This window comes from Agelaius tricolor, unplaced genomic scaffold, assembly GCF_023055355.1.
Source record: "Agelaius tricolor isolate 1412-34295 unplaced genomic scaffold, bAgeTri1.0.p SCAF_5, whole genome shotgun sequence".
NCBI lineage: Eukaryota > Metazoa > Chordata > Aves > Passeriformes > Icteridae > Agelaius > Agelaius tricolor.
The window spans coordinates 22505824-22528231 of NW_027269265.1; the positions used below are offsets into that span (position 1 = coordinate 22505824).

At 43.9% G+C, this 22408-nt stretch overlaps 2 long non-coding RNA genes across 2 annotated transcripts in view; one reads left to right on the plus strand and one right to left on the minus strand.

The window, feature by feature from the left end:
• LOC139590677 (uncharacterized) overlaps nucleotides 1–22408 on the plus strand; it is a 155045-nt gene that overhangs the window by 106514 nt on the left and 26123 nt on the right. The window lies entirely within an intron of this gene.
• LOC139589895 (uncharacterized) lies at nucleotides 5173–22405 on the minus strand. The gene is made up of 2 exons (XR_011679161.1): nucleotides 22179–22405; nucleotides 5173–6998 (listed from the first exon to the last, which is right to left on the minus strand). It is a non-coding gene; the product is annotated as an uncharacterized lncRNA (long non-coding RNA).

Genomic DNA, 22408 nt, shown 5'->3' on the forward strand with positions numbered 1-22408 from the left:
AGCAGGCAGAGATAAGGATACAGAGTGGAGCAGGATGGGAGACCACAGGATAGGAGGGTGAGCAAGCTGAAGGCAATGCAGCTGGCACAGCAGCATGGGACAGGACAAGGATGGAGGTGAAGCCTGGCTTGGTACATATAGGAGCAAGGAAAAGCAAAGAGAAACAGGAGATGTGGAGGCCAGGTAGGGCACAAAATGGTTTTCAGGGTAACAGACTTTTGGTTGGTTTTCTTAATATTGCTGTAGTTCAGCATATTTCCCTGGCTTTTCTAGAATCACTGCATATGTAAATACTTTTGTTAGCTGGTTCACTCATCACACAGTGGTGAAGGCAGCTCAATGTAGTGTTGTACTTGAATTTTTCAAGTATTTCTTTCCTTGCTCTATACAGCTAATGTTATTAAATCTTTCAAGGTGCAAACTTTGATTATTTTCCTACCAAAAGCAATTTATTATCTCAGGTGCCTTTGAATTGTCACTGTGTTTTCTGCCTTTTCATTTTGTGATCTCAGTTCCTGCCCCTTCATTTCAGTCCCACTACTCTCTTTCTGTCTATAATAAAGAGGGAGATGGGTGCTACAATCTGCACACACCTGTAATTTCCACTGAAGCTAAGGGAATCTGCATGCATGTAACCAACAGGACTGGAGGACTTGGCTACAGATTTCTGTTTAAAGGGATAATAAACTGCTCACGTTTACTGAGAAGGAGAAAGAAAAAAAGTCTTTATTCAAAATGTAAATATCTTCCTGCTGAGGAGCAAACCCAAAAGTCAGCCTTCAGGATATAAATATTTATGCCTTTTGCATAAACAGCAGATGTAACATTTCCAATTAACTGTCGATCTTTCCATTTCTCTGGCTGCTGCTGCTTTCTCTCACAATATCAGAATGAACAGTTTGCTTGATTTGCCTGAGCTCAGAACTGTCACAAATTTCCACAGTCAGTAAGATGAAATTGTTCCTGAAAATGTTTGTTTATCAGAGCCTAACAATTTCCCTGTATTTTTTTATCCCTGGTGTTCAGGGGATTAATTCTAAGATTAATTCTATACTGCTGAAAGATGTGAGATTCACAGCCCAGGTAAGACAACAGAGAAGGAGCAGAAGCAGGCATTGGTGAGAGCATAGACTCAGTCATTGCACTACAGTCCAGTCCAGACCTAGAAGAAGCCTGCCTGGAATGAGAGGTCTCTGACCCATTTGGCCACTGGCCCTTCTACCAAGGCTGCCAGCTTGGGGCTGGGCACTATCAAGTGTAAGAGCTTTTATGATGTAGCCACCTGTTAATGAAGAACTGCCTCCATCAATTCTTCAGTGTCAGCTTTCTCAGGTATCTGACATTTAATCCTGCTAATGGCAGCCTCCCTCTTTCATGACTTCTTTCTCTCTGGGAGAAAGTGTGAACTGTGTAAGCAAGAAAATGAACCCTACTAGAGCTGGTAAACATCAGTTTTCATTGGCATCATGCCTACAAAGCAGAAGATTTTGCTGGAGCAGTGGAAGGGAGGGTATGAACAAAAAGCATCAGCAGAGAGGCAGTAGGAGTTAAAAGCAAGATGGAAAGGCAGGTGCAAGGGGAGTGAAAAACACTTGTCTGGAAGTATGTGAGAAAAAGGAGATCCCTCTGTTATTTTCTGCTGAGGATTCTTTTGCATGTTCTCCTATCCTCTGACCTGTCCCTCAACACCACAAGATTTAGCTCAGTTTTGGATTCCTGGGAATCCAAAAATCAGTTGAGCATGGCTGCAAATCAGGAGCTGCTGTTCAGCTGATCCAGCTTTCACTGGGAGCTTGAGTGAAGAGCTCTTGGCCTTGCTCCTTATAGGGAAAGCTCTGGCCTGGGAGCTGCACAGCTGGCCTAGGACAGGGCTTTGTGCTGCGGGCGGGGTTAGCATGGAGGTAGGTCAGCCTGGTTCTTTACCTTCCTTGGGAGCTGCATCCTGCTGGCTGGCAGCTCTGATAGGTGCTGTTGCCATGGTAACTGGCTCTGCTTTAAAACCATCCATGTGGCAGTGCAGGGATGGAGGCACCTGCAATCCTGCCTGCTTAGGGGTGCACGCTCCTCACACACTTCTGTTACCTGCTGCCTGCTTTTCTCCAGGTTCCCAGGACTTTGAGCTGCATTTCTGTCCACTCCTTTGGCTCTGTCTGTCACATTCTCCCTGGTTCAGAATTTTCACTGGTGTAAACAGCTGGCCTCTTGTGTAGCATGAGAAATCATCAAATGCTAACCCATAAGAGATGGTCCAAATTCACAAGTAACTGGAATTTTAATTGTTTAATACACACAGTTTTCACTCTGTTCTGTGCTGTGCCAAAAAAGTATATGTGGTACTTCCTGTCTGTATTCAAGTACAGTCTTTACTCAAGTGTCTGTAACTGGTGATAAGGTTATCAGCAATATAAACCCTCAAATTATCACCAACATTTGGTTCAGATGAGCTAACTGAAGTGCATTTTGACTACAATTAGAAATTAACTTTGCTTGGCCCACTTAGTGCAAATACTTGCATATGTAGGATTCCATCACTAGTGGAGCAAGTGCACTGATGTAGCTGAAGTTATTACCAGCTGCATGCTACTTTCCTCTTCTTCATATCAACTCTCTGTGTAACCAGTTACATCTCAAATAAACCTGAGGTAGCATCAGCCAAATGTCCAGGCTTTGGCTTCCCACTGGGAACAGGAGTCAGGGTAGCACCAGTGTTGACTGACTCCTCTGTCATGGCCTGTCCTTGCTGGGACTCACACCATTCCTCCTGCCTCGGGAGCTTCATGGGCACGAGGTGGCCCTAGCAACTTTCTTAAAGTGGATCAGTGTGTATTAACAATTTAGAATGGAGCAATCCTGAAAAGACTGAAAGTCAGTTTTCTTAAACCACAAGCTTTTTTTTTTTCAGTTCAGCTCCCCCGACTGTGGCTGACTGTCTGGTATTTCTCTTGAGTTTTCACTGCTGGCTGAAGAGTCTCTCTAGTTTAATGGCATCCATTAATCATACAACAATGCATCTCGGCAGCACAAGAGCTTAGAATTCAAGTTACAGTACTGATGAGCATTGGCCCAGCTTCTCAGGTTGAGGGTGCTCTAAGGTCAAGTCAGAGACTTCAGGCTCCATTCACATTTTGGGTGTAATGTAGGACACCCAGGATGTAGACAGCTGCTTGTTCAGGCACAAGAACAGACTTTCAGCTGAGCATGCTGAGTGCTGCAGGTCACAAGTCACTCTTGGGGCTGAGGGAAAGAGAATAAAGCCACTGTCACACTTTGTGGATTTGAAGGCTGCAATGACCCTCCTAAGCATTGTCCCAGTCTATATCAGTTTAAGCAGGTCCTTACAAAGACCAGGGCCTCAGTCTCTCATGTCCACTGGCTGCTCTTCTAAAAGCAGATGATCATCTTATGTATTCTTTGTTCTCTGTGTTTTCCCTAGAACAGTTTGTCATGTTCCTACCAAGGTATCCAGTTTTTCCAGTGCTCAAAGACCCAAAGTCAGCACTGTCTTCTCTCAGATGCCTTGTGGATGCTGTGATGATTTGCAGGTACAGTGAGAAGCAGCTTTCCAGACTATCCTCCCCCTCCTAGCTGGACACAAAAGCAATGGAAGAGCCTGTGGCTCGAGTTTGCAGGAATGAACTAAAAATGGCCTTCAAGGGATTCCTTAATCAGCTTTTCCTATCTCTTGTGTTGCCAAGATAGTATTCAAAGGAAAATGTCATGGCTTGATCACAGCACACAGATCACCAGTCAGACAGCTCTGTGCTAGACACTCCTAGGTTTGCTGCATGATCCTTGTTTCAAGGCCTTTCCATGTACCCCACTCCTTTTTCAGTCTGTGTCAGGCATGATGACTCAGCAAATACACATGCTTCTTGTTGGCAGGTAGTGCAGGCATTTGCAACGTTGAATATTATATGTCCTTTTATTTATCTTGCCCTAGTACAAATTTGACTACAGACTGTTCCATTGTCACTATAATATTTTGTTCAACCTCCCAGCTTCCTTCAAGAGAGGAAACAGCCTGCAGGTGCTGCAAACACTTTTTGTTCCTTTATGACTAGAAGAATCTACTCTATTCCTCTAAGGCTTTTAGTCTGACTTGATCCTGGCTCACCCACCTGCCTGCTTTCTCTGGAGAGCTGGCAGGTGAATATTTTCAGTAATTTACTTTAGAGCTGTTCTATCATTGTGCTATTTATTTCTGCCATAAATTATGCCCAGAGGTTAGGATGCTCTTATTTTCCCACTCACAAAGGAACCAAAGGAAAATATTCGGCAGGGCACAGAGGCATCTTTGTGTGGTTTGTAAATATTTCCAGAGGCAGATATACTGGGGAATGAAAAGAGCTGTAGTCTCTACCTTGTAAGCATTGCCTGAATTAACCTGCATCTTCTAGGTTATACAACAGGGAGCAGTTGTGCTCATCCAGCCCCCTCTTCCCACTGTGATTTACATCCAGTGTCTGCGAGATACACCAGCTGGTGCTTCAAAGCATATAGAAGAAATAATAAAAAAAAAGCCTTGAGAGATTATACTTATAGCTTACTCCTCATGCAGTAGTTTGACTCATTAAAATCAGTGGAGCAATTTTCAGTGACTTGTCTGAGATTGGATCAAGCTCTAAAAGCACAAGCCTTGAGAACTGGACTGCAGCCAACTAACTTAAGGGAAGCAGAATTCCAACCGAGTTTTCATTTTTAATTCAGAAGCTAAATAAAATTGAACATCAGTGCATTTAGATGGGCTAGCTCCAAGAAAAATCCAGGGAAATGAAGGAAGTGATATTTCTTGTGTGTTTGCCTCTTCATAGCTATACCCTAAGGGGCTGGTTGTTCTACAAAGCAGTATCAGTTACCCAGCAATGGACTACTGCTCTTATTATTACTATATGCCTATGTGCTCATTGTACAGAAGTCCAGCAAACTGGAAGACAGACAAGTATAGAACAAAAGAGATGACCCTTGCTGTCCAGAGCATCTCAGAGTCTAGATTTACCATTTTATGCTCAGTTTGCTGATGGGTGTTGCACCACAAAAAGGGTCATTTTTTTTCCTGTTGAAGTCACTTATGTTCCTAGTGCCCCAAGAAGGTGATAGGGAGGTTTAAGCTTCTTGCTTTGACAGAAAAGATGAAACATTAAGTCCTGGTTTTGCCACTCAAATTCCACTATGTTTGGATGGAAAACACCTGCAGAAGTTTATTCAGCATGAGGATGAACTTAGTTGTATCATACAGGCTTGTTTACAAAATGCAGCATTGCCTGCCTCAAGGTCAAATTGGTACCTTGTGCCAAGGCTCCCTGCCCTGCTCTAGGTAGCAGTGAAGAATTAGCCTACACTATCTCAGTATTTCATGAGTGTGTGCTTTCCTCAGAAATGTCTCTTTTTCTGCACCTTCCTTTTTTTTTTTCCTCAGCATGCCCTGATTTCCTGTCCTTTCCTTTGATACCTCTCTTTGATTTTTGTCTTTTCTGATAGCATCACCTAGTCACCCTCTGCAGATAATTCCTCTGGAGAAGGGCAGACATACAAAAATAATAGTTGTAAATCTCTCCCTATAATTCACTTGGCTTGTGAGGTGCAAAAATATACCTAATTATTTAATTACTTGAGGGGCTACTGTGCTCCTCTGTGTTTAGATGAGCCATAATCATGTTACTCCAGACTCCAGGAAAGGAAGCTCAAGAAATGCCAGAAGAAAAGGTTGTCCCTGTTTCCAGCTTTCCCTGTAAAAACCTTTGCCAGTGTGAGATAAAAACCCCAGTATGAGCAAAGAAATGATAAAGGAGAAGAGAGGGAAAGCAACTCAGAAACTTGGGGGCAGTTCTGGCTCTGCTCCAGCAGCTGGTGCTCATCTTTGACAGGTACAGGGAGAAATCAGACTGAAGAGGGATCTCAAGCAAGCAAACAAACAAATCACCTAAATGAACAAGCTGGGTAATAAAGTAGAGCTGAGAATCAGTAGCTAACGAACACATCTCTGTCACTGCACCGCTTTCTCCTGGGTAGAAGGGGAGTCAATTACCCACCTTCCAACTAGTTATTGATCAAGCTGCTGCCATGTATTGAATTGGAGACCTGGCCATCCTGCGTGTGGCTCTTTGATTTTCTCTCCCTCTGTAGTAGCACGTGGATGGAAGCCAGATGAGCCAGCACAGGACTATCGATCAATCCACCTCCCCCCTCCTCCTCCTCCTCTTCACCCCGGTTGCCATGGCAACCACGGCTGCTGCAGCAGCAGCACTGTTTACCTGGCCTATTTATTTTCCTTTTCAATATCCTTCCCTTCCCCCCACTGCTCTCACCTTGGCATGATATTGGCAAAGCACTCAGCAGTTGTAAAAGGGATGAATTTTTATGACTCTGAGGAGGACAATGCAGTTCTCGGTTCTACTTTATCACCCAGTTTGTTCATTTAGTTGATTTGTTTCTGAGGAATCATTGCCCATAAACAACAGATATCTCAGTCACCAACTAGGTCATGCTCCAGACATGGAGGAGGACCTGTCATTCCAAAAATACAGGTTTCCTTCATATGGTTTAAGTGTGCCTGTACTAAGATTCACATTTTCTTCTTATATATTGCCCAAGAGTGCCAACAGAGAACTTATTCCAGGTATGCCATCATTTACAAGCTGTTAATCTCACAAGACTCCTGGGACAGTATATCATAAACATCAGGTGCACCAGCATTTCTTTCAGGTCTTCAGCCACATTTGTAAGGGGTGTTGAGGGTACAGTGTCTTACAGGGACCAGCTGCTATGGAAGGAACAGTGACCAGAGTCATCTCCCAGTAGAAGGCTTTGCAGAATGTTCACCATGGCTTCCAGCTGCATACAATGAGCAGTTCAGTTTCTGTCTCTTCCCAGTTCAACAGCACTTTCAATCATCCTTGCAATCTTCCCAAGTGGCAATGCAGTCTTGTCCCATCTCTTTTCTCATACTGCTTTCATTGCCTGAAACTGCCTTCCCATTCCTAGGCAGGATGACAGTCATGCTGCAAAGACCAAACAGTAGATAAATGAACAACGTTCAAGGAGTAACTCATTTCCTCCCTCCTGAATGTGTTATTTTTTGTGCTGAATCATCCATCTGCTGATTCTCAGTATAGGATTCTCTGCTGAAAAAGGCTTTGTGCAGGATATGAAATGTAAGATATACAAACAAAAAATATTTCTTAGAATATAATACAGGTGTCCACCCTGTCTCAAAAGTCTTCCTGGCTTCCTTTTAATTGAAATTCTTCACCCAAGTCTGACATTCCTGATTCTTTCCACTGTAAAGCCATCAAACCCTCCCAGAAGATTCCCAGTTTTCCTCATAATTCAGTATGATTGATACAGGATGTAAAAAATCAGTTGATGTTATCAAGAACGTATTATCTCTCCTTGAAGCAAAGCATTATAGGATAAACTGTGGAAATTGCCACTGCATCATATTAGGGAAGCAAATACTGTGTTTTAAAGAAAAGAGAGACATCTCTAAGAAACAGAAAGGCATTGGGAATTGGGTGAAGGGAAGTTCCAGCCCCCTTCTGTGCTGGGAGGCACAGAAGGACTGGGGCCAGTGAGAAGTCCTGTTTAATCCTTGTGTTTTGTCTACCCAAGATTACTGCCACACTGGGAGCATTACAGAGCCATCATCCTTGCCTCTGAACAGTTTGGCTACTGTCACTCTGTCAGATACACTACCAAGTTCAACTAGCCTACAGTGTCCCTTTATGCAGGAGCTCAGATCCACGATTGGCTGGGCTATGGATTCATTGAGAACGAGCAAGTCCTGGACAGACTCAGCAAAATGAGACTGGAATTGGGTGTCCAACCACTACCCCATGTGAGGACCCCACCTCAATGGGGGACAATTGATTCAGAGCACCATGAGATAGAGGTACACGTTTGACTGGCTGGAGCAGTGGTCTGATGTGACACGGCAGGACTATGATACTAATGCAAATTGTTAGTAGTTGTTAACTAATGAAATTGTTGTGCCGGTAAGGCACTTAACACTCTACAGGAACAGAAAAGAGCCCAAACCCTGCCCTCAGGAGCAGAAGATCTAAAAAGGCAAGCACAGACCAAAAGTGAAGGGAAAACAATTAATATAGAAGGGGTGTAATGAGAAGCAGCACAGGGTTATGCAGTCACAATTTATGTCTGGTTTTGCAAAGAAAGGCTTGTGTGGTCACAAGATCTTTGGCGGGGGGAGAATGTATGACATCATAGGTCTGTCCAGATGCATGTATGATTTTTGATACACTGGTCAACTAAAAGCAAAGTAGATGGGTGAGAAGCTGGTTCAGATACACTTAATTTCATTAAAACAAAAAACCAAGAGAAGATCCTTCTCCTCAGCTTGGAAGTAGGTTGCAACAGGACTTTCTATTTTCTCAGACTTCAGGAAATTCACACAGGCTGCAGCTCTTAAAAACACATGGAAGAAAGAGCCTTTAACTGGTGTTTGGAATCAATAGAACGCAAAACCGTAGGAGATCAGACTAACTTAGCTGCAGAAAGCTGACCTGAGTAGAGATGCTGCTGCAAAAGGTGGAGCAGAGTGGTATTAGAGAACGGCATGAAAGGGTGTGAGGAGACTGACAGGGCTAGCAAAAGCTCACATTTTTAGTGAAGGAGACAGGGAGAAGCATACTGGAAAAGATGAATGCGCAGTCTTGCACAGGTGACTTTCACTGTAACAAGTTCCTTAAACTCAGTTAAGTAGGAAGTAGTAGATAAATTCAAGCCAGGGACGTGACAGTGTGCTGCAGAGATGACCTTTCTAGCTCCATTTGCTGTGTACTGCAGAGAGGAGAGGTGCACGTCTGATCTGGGATATGAATGCTATTGTAATAAAGATGAGAGATACAGGGCCCTTGATATAATGGCTATAGGAACAAAGATCTTGTGAACATTGGGTGTGAAGAAAAATAGTTTGTCCACAAATTGGATGGGTGAAGTATGAGAGAGACAGGAATTAAAACACCTAAGCCACACGGGGCTGGCTGTGGAGTCTACCAGAAGAAAATCAGTGAGCAGCAAGAGCAAGAAAGATTAGGATTTAATTTTTATCCAGTATTTTAATTAATGGCAAGATGTGCAAGAGGGAGCATGCATTCAGGATACCAAATGACAGTCTGACCCAGCCCAGCCTGTCTTTTCCACAAAACATTGGCGTTTCACTAAGCACACGCTGCTGTGCTGTTTCATCAGACACGCCGTTCTGGTGTGTATCATATGATATGGCAGCCGCTCAGGCAGGCGGGGAGCAGCGCAGCCTGTAATTTCCTGGTCATATGTAACTGGGTGGGGAAGCGCCTGATCCTTGGGGTGAGTAATGCTGGAATCACACCATGAGGCATCCTGCTCTTTGCTGTTCGAGGCAGTTGAGGTGTTGCTCTTGCTGTTCTGGCAGACATTCCCCATGGCATCCGAATGCACTTAAGCTCTGCTACACTTACACACCCTCCTGTAACCTGTTTCGCTGCGCACATCCGCTCACTTTCCCACGTTCCCAGCCTTTTGCCGGCGGTCGCCGCTATGAGGTCTGGGGATCCGAGCGCGGCACACCGGCCTTCCCCCTGCGGCGGCTGTGCAGCAGGACGGTCCCCGCCGCCCTCACGATGCAGGGCCCTGGCTGCGGCGATTATCTGGGAAACGCTCCGGGCTGCTGAGCGAAGGGGGGCGGCCTCTCCCGGTAGCTTTCCGGCCTGCGTGGGACTGGGGCACCGCCTCGCTCCTCCCCGCCTTCCTGCAATGGCCGCAGCGGCAGCGTCCCCGCTGGACTGCCCGCCCAGCAGGCCCCGGCCCTGCCACGACCCTCTCCAGGCGAAGGGAGCTTGGTTTTTTTGGTTTTATTTTTTTTACTTTTTTTTTTTTTCCCTTTCCTTCATTTTTTTCCTCTTTTCCTTCTCCGAGACATTTTCCTACGTGCATTTTTCTTCAGTCGAGCTAATTTACGAGCTGGGTTTGGCGAGGGCAGGAGTTGCCGGCCCCAGCGCGGGGAGGGCGGCCCGGGGTAGGGGGGCTCCCGCTGGGCTCCCCAGCCGGGGAAGCGCACGTCTCCCCGCCCGACATGAGCTGTAATTTCCGGCAGACATTTGAGGTCTGCGACATCTGCACCAAGACGCGGCAGCTCCCAGCAGCCCCCATGGCCGGGAGCGGGGCGGCCCCTCCTGCCTCCTCCCCAGCCATTTGTGTTTTACTCATTTCCTGCTCCCAGTAATGAGGCCAGCGATGCCGGGTGGCGGTGGTGCCGCTGAGAATGCAGATTGTTAAACACACGCACATACACACACACGCACATGGATGTTTTTGTTTCAGGATGAATTTTTAGTGCTCGCGAAAGGGAGGGACTAAGCGGAGCTCGCTGGAGCCTGGCACAGGACCAGCAAGCTTCCCGGCAGCCCTCTCTCAAAAGAATCCAGACGCCCAGCCCCCCGGCCCGGCTCCTGTGGCCCCTTATTGTCCGCTCTCTTCCCCCTCGGCTCCTCAGGGGTCCCTTTCCCGGGGGCAGCACTGCCCGGGGACCTCTTGCTCACCCACACCTGAGTCCCTTCACTGCCTCAGCATAGGGTTCCTCCCGCTGTGCAAACACGCTGCAGTCCTGACCCCTGACTCCTTAATCCCAATATTTCTTCTCGGTCGTCTATGGAATTACTGCAGGAGGGTGGACGGAGGCTGTGACTTTAACATCCTCGGAGCAGAAAACAACTAGAGGCCAAATAGATTCATTGCACTAGTGACTTGAACTAGGTGAAATGTCGACAGAATTACTCAACACCACAGCCTCAAACTCTCGGTACAGAAAATAAACAAACCTTCTAGTGATGTTTTGTAGTCTCCAGCCCAGCCCCAACCCACCCATCTGTTTCATTCCCCAAGGGACCAAAGGGACGTGGGTCTCCTGGCATGTGACTATCTTCCCCTACACATCTGCCACAGATGAACTCTGCCATTTGTCTCCTGTTACAGTGTACTAACAGGATTCTGCGGGTTTTGTTCAGTTTTCTTTTGTTTTGATTTGGTGGTTTTTTTTTTTTTTAATTTGTCGTTAAAGAAAAAAGAGAACAAAAAAAACTTCCTTGGCTGCAGCTATCAGCTAATTTTTGGTTGCTTTCGAATGCCAAGGCCAGCAGGAACCAGGAATTCATCTACTGGTGCCAGCAAGAAAGCACTGACCCAAACAAGGGAGCCAGAACTTGGGCTGCAGTCCTTGCCAGGGATCAGCAAGAGGCCAGAAAGACCATGCTGCTGAGTCATCACCGCTCCAGCTGCTACAAGCCTTTTCTGGGGACGCGGCTGTTGCTAAGATTCCTGGGAGCTGACTGATTGCTCCTTCTATAGTCATGTAACATACACACACACACACACACACACACACACACACACACACACACACACACACACGCACGTCAAAGGAGCAAAGGAGCAAGGAGCAGCAGCTGGGGCGAGCACACAGCCTGCTGGCCGTGCGCGGCCAGGCTCGGTGGCTGTGCGGGACTTCGTGCCCCGCGGGAGCCGCTGCGCTGCTGCTCGGGGCTCCTTCTGCAGGCACAGAGCTACCTCGTTCCCTGGAAGCTCCGTCTGCTTCCCATTCATGGAGGCATTTCAAAATTCAAACAGTCCAGGCAGTGATTCTGTACAAAGTTTTCTTTCTGTTTATACGTGTACGTTTCACCGTATTCCCCCCCGCCCCCGCATTTAGAGGTAGAGACATGCTTAAAATCTGTGCAGTGCATTCCTTGCAGGGTCACTCTTCGGTCATTCTCGTCATGCAGTAAATAAATATGTTCAGTCAGCAGGCAAGTAAAGTGAGCACTTTCCAGTTCTAGGGCCCACGACTGAAACTGGTGATATTTCTTACTAAGCTCTGTGAGGTTTCAGAGTATTCTGCAGTTTCACACACTGCACAGGAAGGGAATGCTTGTTCATGAGCATCCTGCATTTTCCTTCTCCCAATTTAATATATTTTAATTTTTTTTCTCCTGTTTTTTATCTGCCTGCGGTACTTGCCTCCCTCAGATGCTGCAGTTACCCTTGTTTCCTGATCCACATTTGACACTCAACAAACTACACGAACTCAGGCTTTCAAATCTCACGCTATATAATCACATTTAGGTTGTTAAAGCCTAAGGGTATAGGAACTGTCTTCTCTCTCTGACATTAGACACATCACTGATTTCAAAGGAATAACTAATCATACTAACATTTAATAGTAAAACTAATGATTCCAGAGCCCAGTCTCCTTCCCTCTGTTGAGTGTTTGTTGAGGTGCCAAACTCAGAATTACAAATTGCCAAATGAGGATGCAGAGCACTTGAGTTTTGTGGTCACCTTGGAGTCCTAGCCATGGTCCAAGATCACTATATACCATGATACTAAAAAATGGGTCTCTGCCCCAAAGTGTTCACAGTCTAATAATAAAACAAGAGACCAACAGTGGGCAGAGATAGACAGGGAAATTATTTGGTTTTGGCCAGCATGGCAGGAGGTGTTTTTCACAAGCAAGTAAACCAACTGAATTTTAGGGCAGTTTCAGGTCAGGAAGGAGAGATTTTCTGAGAACCTTAAAAAGACAGTTTTCAACTCCTTTTTGGAGGAGAAGATAGGCACCTATGACTGTTTCCAAGAAGGAGCTTTAACTATTGCATAAGGTCAGTAGCACATTTGAATCTACCTCTAGCCAAGTCAACACCGAGGTGGTCCCTCAGCATATGAAGTTTGTTTATGGAGACAAATGTAAGGTGTAGCCAAATGCAGACATGGGTAAACTTACCTATTAAGTGTATTGAGAAAGATGATAAGAAATCATATACATACCAATACAGAAACAATTAAAGTCTAAATTGCTGAAAGTGGATGTGGGCAATCTCCATCGCACCAAATGCAAGAAAAGCCTGAGGCACACAACAAAACCACTAGGAAAAAAGTGCTTGGGGACTGGAAGAAGTCACTCAATGTTGACTATAAAGGAACAGTTTAAATGGGATTAGATACAATTTTTCCAGCTTTAATTTATACAGTGGTTTAGGTATTGTAGAAGACAGAGAGGAAGAAAGCACTACACACACACACACACACACACACAAAATTTCTAATTACTTGCATATGCAGACTCAGAAGCTGCTTTTGGCTTGTGGCCTGACAGTATGTCTGCATGGGTGGTGAAAGACATGTATGATGAAGCTCATCTTTCCACTCCATGCAGTTACAGGCATGCTGTGCTTGAAAAATTCTGCAGTTACAACATCTGAATCACTCTTTTTGTTAACCAAGAGTGGTTTTATGCCCCTAGAGTGACTAGTGCTTCAGAGTACAGGGAAGTCTCTTGGGCATTGCTTGCAGAAGCTCATCACCAACATCACAGTGAGAGAGTACACTCTGATGTAAGATGCTATACAACATCCCCCATTCTCCAATTTAGGGCATTTTGATATCTTAAGAACCCTTAGATCTGTTGTAAAGCATCAGCCACCACTTATATTTGAGACACATATCTGCTGTGGCTGGGATGGATGGCAAGGGATGCCCAGGAGTAGCTTAAGCTGCAGATGACAGGAAATCTTAACGCTGGCTTTGAAGAAGAGGTCCATCTCCAGTCCATTCTGAGTCATACTGTTGTTCAGCCAGTCCTCTCAATACCATCTCTGGAGCAGTCAGATCTTCCAAGGTAATGATTGGTGTTGAACCTCTCACATTCAAACAAGACAGTAAAGTGGCTCATGAAGAAATGCTCCTGTGCACCTATCTGTCACTGAAATCCAGGACAGGCCTCAGCAGAGGTTCAGGTTTGGTTGTTGCATAGAGGGTGCTGGCAGCTCTGTATTCATTCTCCTGGGCTAGCCTGCAGTGCTATCTTCTAGCTCCAGCTCGCCTCTGCAAAACTTTCTTTCTCCAGACCCTAGTAATAGTTACAGAGCCTCTGAAATTGATCATTTCTGCTTATAAAAATGTTTGTTCATATGATATGGACAAGGATTGCTGCTTCTTCTGCCTTCAAAGAAGTAATGTGAAGAGCCCCAGAAGGCTTCAGCCTTCCCCCACTACATTCTACATCAATTCTAGGTCTTTATGTTTATTTTCAAGGCTGCCTGTGAAACTGTTCAAGAATATGTTAGAAAAGCCTCTTTCTTTGCATGTTGATAGCACTGTTCTTCTGAACCTTAGGATAATGAAAGACAAGGCATTCTGTAAGCAGGGTCATGGCTTTACAGATCACTCTGCTTGAAGATATAAATCTCCTTTCTCTGGCTTTACTGAAGACGGATCTGAAAACAGCAGAGAAAAGACAAGAAGGTGAAAGAAAAAAGAGATGAAAAGAAAGCACAATTGAAAAGAGCTAAAACAGTGAGAGAGAGGGAGTGAGGAAAGAAGCAGCTTGAAAATACAATTAAATCAGTTACAATGAAGAAAAAGGTTTTACCTTTCCTGAGACGTGGGAAAGAAAATCAGCCCAGTGGGATGCCATGCATTGTTCTGCTCTTAGATACTTTAGAGAGAGAGTTTATGAGCATATGGAGAAAGGAATTCCATGCAGTACAAAGAGAGATGCCTATATAGGTGATGTGTCTGCTTATACAGCTTAGGCCAGTCTAGCTCTGTGCAGTACATTAACAAAACAAAGTCCTATACCAAGGGCTTTGCAGCTGTTTTCTAATGTCATCCATGAGAGCATTTGACTTGATGGCAGCAGGGATCCATGTGGCATTTCACCCCAAATCATAATCTTTTTATGGCATGTAAGTTTTATCTTTTCTGATATTTCTATCCTGAAGCTTTAAAATTACTGTAGTAATACACTCATCTGAAGGTCACCAAAAGTAAACAACTCCAATATCTACAGATACTGAGCAATCTCAGGACCGCTGTGAGTTTATATCAATGTCAGTGTAAGGAGTCTGTCATGAGGAGAGAAATCCCCACTCCCTTGTGCATGCTTTTGAAGGCCCACAAACCTTTAGTCCAAGAGACTCAATAGGATTGTAATAGGATTGTAATTCATGCAAGTGTCATGCTTTGGTGTCAGTGTCATAAAGGTTTAAAAAAGTGTAGTTAATCATTAATTGGTTTGTGATACTAAAATACATCAATTACAATTAAAACATAAAAATCTAAATAAAACACACATATCTACTATCATTTTATAGTGCAAATCTTTAATGATATCTCAGTCGCTGTTACATTCCGTTCTTGAGCTTTCTTCTGACACAGACCAAGCCCGATAGTGCTGTTTGTAGCACTTCAGCCTTACCAACAGACAAATACTTCCCTAGATCTTCTTTGTATAAACTACCAGCAGGTTTTATTCCATCTATGGTAGAACCATCTCTTTCTGTTTCTGCTATTCTATATTACAGTCCACCTAAAACTTCTTTCTCTCTTCCGTATTTAAAGTAGTCCACTTGCAAAATCAGGGTGCATCCCCATTTCTGAGAAAGGGTTCAACTGCAAAGTGCCTTGGTAGATTCTAGCATTAGCAAATTCTAGTTTTACAGACCATATTGCATTACATGTAGAGAAAAATTTGAAAACCTTCAGTATTGTTCTGGAGTAACTCACAGGGTTCAAGTAACAACAGGGCTCCAAGTCAGGAAAGTATTAATATGGGATTCAGAGTGGGTCATGAGATGCTGGTTGATCACATCACTGTTAAGCAGAGTACTTAATCACTTTCTCAGCATTAATACTTGTGTGGAAAGGTTAAAGAGAATTAATAGAGAGCCAGGAAGCAGCCATCTTAAAAAGGGGTAAAAGCACACTTTGACATTGTAAGCGAGTCAGCTAGCTTCAATATCTGAAAGAACACTGGAATAAGTTATCAAATAATCAATTCATAAGCACCTAAAGGATATCCAGGTAATCTAGAATAACCTGGCTTCAGTTGTTAAGAACAAATAATGTCGAAACAATCAAAATCCCTTTTTGACAGAGTAACTGCCTAATAGTGAATGGTAAAATAATAGGTATTTATATCTGGATTTCAGTAAGGATTTCAATGTCTCATCTAACCTTCTTAGGACATGGCAGAAATGTGAGGTAAACTAAATCATCATTAAATAGAAGCACAATTTGTGGCAATGCACTTTGAAGGAGAAGTTCTCAGTAAGCTGTTTGCTATCAAAGGGGTGGCTAGGATTTTAAAAGAAGCCCCCAGGTCTGTGCTGGTCCTACTCAAAAATCAGAATTTGTAAGTTTATGGTAAATGAAGAAATGGCCAAAACCTTGTTCAGTAAAAGTACCCTTTTTTTTTGTGTCATAGATTAGACAGAGTTCAATGAATACTTAAGATAGACTGCCATAGAACAAGAGCAATCTTTGACAGCCCTTATGGTTCTACATGTCTTTACTTTCTATTTACCTGACTGTATGACTGAAATGAGAATTTTCTGATTAATATTTTTTTTTTAAGCTGATTTCTTTTCCAGACCTTTGTATCAGTGTAAGAAATGTCTTGCTGGGTCAGATTATTGATTCACCTTGGTGAGTTTTCTAATTCCAGCAGCGCCAGCTGGAGACTGTATTTGGGGAAAGCATGAGTATTTGATCAAAAGAGATATTACACAAATCAGCATTGCCCTTACATCCAAATCTGGTTCCTTGTGAGCCGGTGGGGGGAGAATAATACTAAGGCAATTATCCTCCTACTTGCTGTTAGGATATCTCATTTTGGAAACTTTGGAAGCACGGGTACAGTGGTTTTTTGTGCAGTTGTTCTTTAGGCTGTTGTTCCTGGAGTAACGAGACTCTGTACTTTCAAGCTTTGTTACATGGACACAACCTCATGACAGCACATAAAAGATAGAAGAATTGACGCTTTAACAATTTCAGAAAGCAGTCTTAGAAAATGAACAGCAATATTAGAATTTGAAATTGTCTTGTTCTAGTCCTTGACTTTTGTTGCAGTGAATGCTTAGCACTGGCTAGTGGTTAGTTAGTTGCTCTGTGCTCTGTGCCTCTGCTTCCTTTAAAATCTGGAAAGTGGTATCCGTCTCCTTCATGGGATATTGTCATTATGAATATAAGATTATGAGATACTCAGATACTGAGGAATAGGCTCTATTTAACAGTCTGATCTAGAGATATATAAAATACAGAGGGTTCCAAGAAGTGGCTGGAATCTCTTTTTAAAGGGGAAAAAAAATCCATCTGAGGAGGTTATGAGAGCACTAGGAAAATGAGCAAAATGTGAGCATGACCATTACAAAATAAGAATGTGGAAACATCAGAAGAAAGATTAAAAGGAAGCTTTAAGCAGGACATTTTCACAGATGTGGTTATACAGGAATCACATGGGAGTGGGAGAATACTGCCTAGAGCTGGAAGACCCAGTGTGGACAGACATGTCTTTTCTCCTTTCAAACTCCAAAGTCATCATTGGCTGGTTGTGTGGCTCTGAGTAGGTCATTCTGTGTATGAGGCACCATTGTCTCCACTGGTGACACAGGGGTAATGGACCATGACAGGGAGATGAGAGATTACAGATGGGGAGATTACACTAACTGATGTCTGAAACATTGTAAGCTCTTCATGGGGGTGCACTAGAAGAAGATCAAAAATACCACGATTTGTTAGTCACAACATTGACTAGAAACATTTGGAAGATCATGAACTGCTGTTATTTTAAAACTAGAATGGATGTTGTCCGTGATGAAAGACAGAGAAGTGACACAGGGACAGTTTTTCCAATGCAGGGGCATATCACTCGTCTGATCCCTGCAGTGCTGGCGAGTAGTACCTGGTATCCTCTTTTTTAAGAATCAGTTGTGAGGTCCAGCTGTGCCTCGGACCGGTCCTGGACCACCCAAGGATGAATAGGCTTTTCAGCCTTCCTCCTTTGAGAGGAAGAAGTGCCAGGTGTGATGTGGCTTTTGGAAGGTGAGAACCGTGTGAACCACTCTGAGAACAGGTAGTGCAATTTCCCTGCTTGCAGGGGGCCATTACTCGTGGTCTCTGTCTTGTGGGCAGCATTGGAACAGGCAGCACATGAAGGAAAGCATGGAGAGACATTGCAGAGCATCTGCAGTGTCCAATCAGCCTTTTCCCAGGTGATTCATTCTCCTCTCTTTACTCTGACTAACCAAAACATGCCTTCAGCTGCTGTTTCAAGAGACAAACCATGGCTATCTGGCACCTCTATAAACCATCTCAGTGAATTAAAAGAACCAGAGTGCATTGTAAAGACCTTTAAGCCACCTGCTTGTTTCCAGGTAATTGAGAGGCTGCCCTTCTGGTAGCCAAGTTGTTGGTCTGGATTCCAAGCATCTTTCCTCTGTCTTCTATCACTATCTACTAACACTATTGCTCCTTTTCCCCTTCATTCCTTTTTTAGCTGTCTCACATTTAATATAGAAACCCAGCATTCCTTGGGCAGGGCCCATTCTTTTCTTCTCTGTTTGCACACTGGCTAACACAATGAGGTACTGGTCCTTGACCAGAACTACTGGGCACTATGCTAATGATTATAATGGCAGTATTTAATAATGCTTTGATCTCTGGGCTTGCCGAGGCAGTCAGCTGCTGTAATTGTGTTCCACCCTAGGGCTGAGTATGTAGTCAGCTTGCTCTTTTTGGCTGTATCTGTTGATTTGATCTTGGTGCCCCATTCTTATGTTCACCCTGTCTTCAGACTGGCAGACTGGAGTCTCCTTAAGTGGTTTTGAGGGCAGTTAGCCAGGCTGTCTTTGGATCCACTCCTTTCACTGGGAATAGCTTGTTTTCCCTTGTATGCTCTACTGCTAGTGTTATCTTTCTCTGTGTTCACACCAGCTCCCAAATAAGGTATTCATATTTTCCTGTTGTGCTGATGTCTTGTCATGATACAGCAGTGGGTTTTTTTGCACCAATGAATGTTATTCACAGGTCACTTGTTATTTCCAGGTCCTTATATCCATACACAACTTCTATTGGTTGGCTGGGAATTTCAAGTGGAGAAATCAGAAGCAATAAATATCTGAATGACTAGACTGAACATCTCAGCTGATCCAAGGAGGAAATCTGAGAGGCTAAAATGGTATGGATTTGTGTTTCATGTCACAAATCATACATGCTTGTGCATTTTTTTATTTTTGAGGAGATACACAACCAGTTGCATGTGTAGTTCTGGAAATGACAGTGGACATCCCTGTGCAGCTGTGAGGGAGGCTTGTCCCTTGAGGGACAGAGGGAAACTTCTCAGCAAATGGCTTCTCTATAGCATATTGCTTCTCCACTTACTACTTAAATTGCCCTAAAAAGAGAAGTGATGAAAATTTGTATTTCCATCCCCCTTTTTTAAAAAGTCATTCTAAGGCCATTGCTAGTTCCTTGCCAGTTGAAGAGGTTTCCATTTGACAATCCTTCTAGGTATCTGAACTGTATCCTGCTGATATCAGCTGTGCTGGCAAAGTCTGAGGGGTGTCACTGGGACAAGCCAGCTAAATATATTGTAGATATGTGAGGCCCTAAAGAGAGACTAGATAGGTGTGGCCTCTTCTCCCCAGCAAGACCTCCAACACCTTTTCCAGAAATGGAAATCTGTATGGCAGGTTTCTGCAGCTGTGGTACCGTTTAGATCCCTATATAACAGCGTGCCATCCGAAGACAGAGTGGGAGGAGGCAAGAGTCTGGAAAAATGGGAACTGAAACCCTCTTGCCTTTATTCCAGACTCCCCCCAAATAATTTCCAAGCCACCCAGAACAGCCGCAATACTGCACAGGTCTCACACCTATAGGGGAAACTAAACTCGTGAGTCACTTCAGGAGGGCTGGACTAATGCAGCAAAGTTTGGAAACTTCATCCCTTCATCAAAGCCACAAAAGTCCAGGGAAGGCCTAGACTGGCAGGATTAGAAATAGAAGGGTGTTAGAGAACACAGCAGGAGACTTAACCCAAATTTGGTGACCTGCCTGAACAAATATGACAGAGAGCTGAGGAATATGATATTTGTGCTTGTGTGAGAACCAGCTCAGTGGAATAGTAATTATCATCTGCTGAAATGGCCAGAGCATGATGGAAAGTCAGGACAGATCTTTTCTAGTTGGAAAATGGGACCTATCAAAAAATGATTGATTGTTACTCAGGACTTGCCAAGTCTTCCAGGTTGTTCAACATCACTCCAGTTGCAGTAGTGGAGAGGACAAAACCACTCTTGCAGTTAACCTCTGTTCATACTGGAGATCTAGAGCAGATAATATCTTACACAAGGCTTCAATTTTCTTGTGAGGTCTTTTGGGGCATTTAAAAGCAAAGCCAGGTTCTATTTTACTTGGGGAAAAGGTTTCATGCAGTGAAGAGAATCAAAGATTTCCTTTCTGAGTTCTCATACTCCCATTCCCTCCTCTTGGCACAGCAATCAATACCTCTAGCAATGGATTCAGCCTTGCAGATGAACTGTGGGAAGAGAGCTGAGGTCCAAAAATCTCACTATGCCAGATCCTTGCTGGCTGGATTCCTTAAGTCTACAAAAGAAGGAAGATCAACATAAAACATCTGAAAAGCAGAACTTGGAACAGTCAGCTTCTTCTGAATACTAAATTCCCAAGGGTTTCTTTTCCAAACAAGATGGGGCAGTTTAGGGAAGAGCCAGAAACTTTCAGTTCTATTTTATTAGTGTGTTAGCAAGAATCACCCATTAGCTCATTCTCATCTTGCTGCTTCACTTAATGGATTTCAGATACATTCTCATATCTACCCTGAGACTAACACTGATCCCTTCTGATCCCTAACCTGTCCTCCAAATCCATTCCTTGCAGCTTGGAAAAGACAGGTGTCTTCCTGCAATCTTGGAAGAAATCAAGGATCCAAGTGCATTTAAGTGCTGGTATGCAAATGTTATTAAAGGACAGAATAAACCCTGATGCAGGCTTACACCATTGTGCATAAAGCTGTTTGTTCTTGTACTGTATTGATGTTTCATTCCTATTTTCTTTTGTTTAATGAAAGGTTTGCAGTCCTTCCCTTTCTGTAAAGGGACTGCAGTATTTATTATGAACATTGAGATTCCCTGGTTGGGGGAGAGTTAATAAGCACATAGTAAACAAGCAAGAACGTGTGTAAACAAAAAAATACTGGTAATTCTTTATTCACTTCAACCAGAGTCCCAAGTCTCTGAAATCTTGGCAACTCCCAAACTCAGAGTTCTTCCCTCCGCTGGGATGAGACATTAGCTAGTGTATCAAGCAATTACATCGGGTATTTTTTTCTGCAGAGCTGTGACATCATGCTTGGCAGCTCCCCAAGGCACCAGATCCAATTACCTGAGTCACCAGCAAAGGGAAATTGCCAAGAGGCTGTCACTGAATTCAGCTCTGGTGAATGCAAGAGCAGAAAAAGCCAAGTGAAATGGCTGACAGCAGACAGGGGGAGGGAGGGGGGAGGGAAGGGAGCAGCAGCAGTTTCTCATCAGAGAAATGGAAGGAGAAATGGATAAGGAGAGGATGAAAAAAAATCCAGGGAGAAGGAGCTAAGAAAGAGCCGTAGGATAAACTCTGTAAGGGGAATTTCCAAGTGTTCCCTCTGTCCTACATAAGGGATGATTGGAGACACTAGATTGACACAGGTCAAATGCTCTTGGAAGAGTTTTTTGGTATGTAATTTAAAAATTATTCTTCACTGTCAATGGAACTGATGCCCTTTTCTTTTGTGATCCCATCTGGAACGTTCTTTTTCAATTTGCTGCATTTTCCAGCTTTCTGCTAAAGCTGTTTTCAAGGACTGAGAAACGGACCTCATTGGTGCTTGCTGTTCCCTGTCCTGGGTTATGTTTCCTTTGAAGCTGCAATATCTTCCTTGCCTGGAGGAGTTTGCAAGGAGAACAAGGTTCCTCTGAATCTGGCACATGGCGCCTTGTTTTCATAACGAATCCTCTGGAGGCTTCTGTTAATTACTTCACCAGAATTCTTATATATAGCATCAAAATGAAATTCCCCTAACACAGAGAAGAAATGTAGGCCTCTGTTGCCTAAGGAGCCAGCACTGAAGTGGTGACTTTAACATGCACAAAAGTATACTGATGGATATCAAAGCCCTGGCATAAATAGGTTCCCTACACAGATCACATTTGCAAATTGGGAGGTGCTCACAGGGAGAATTCCACCTGCATGCAGCATAACCAGCGACAGCCAGGGAAGGAGGTTTTATGTGCTGGGCACAGGCAGTGCAGGCACACAGCATTAGTCAGGAACGGCAGCACACAGAGACGTACCTGGTAAGATGAAGAAAGAAAGTCCATAAACCGCAGAAATACACACTGCTCACAAGCGCAGCTTGAAGTACTGTGCACACACAAAAGCTATTAAGATGTAGATGCAGCCTCATTAATCTGGGCTGTTTTACAAACCCTATTCCCTAGCTTTCGTAGGGGATTTAGGTGATAAATGAGGCCATTTTGAAATCTGGCAAAATGCCGCCTTCCTCAGAGCATACTACAGAATA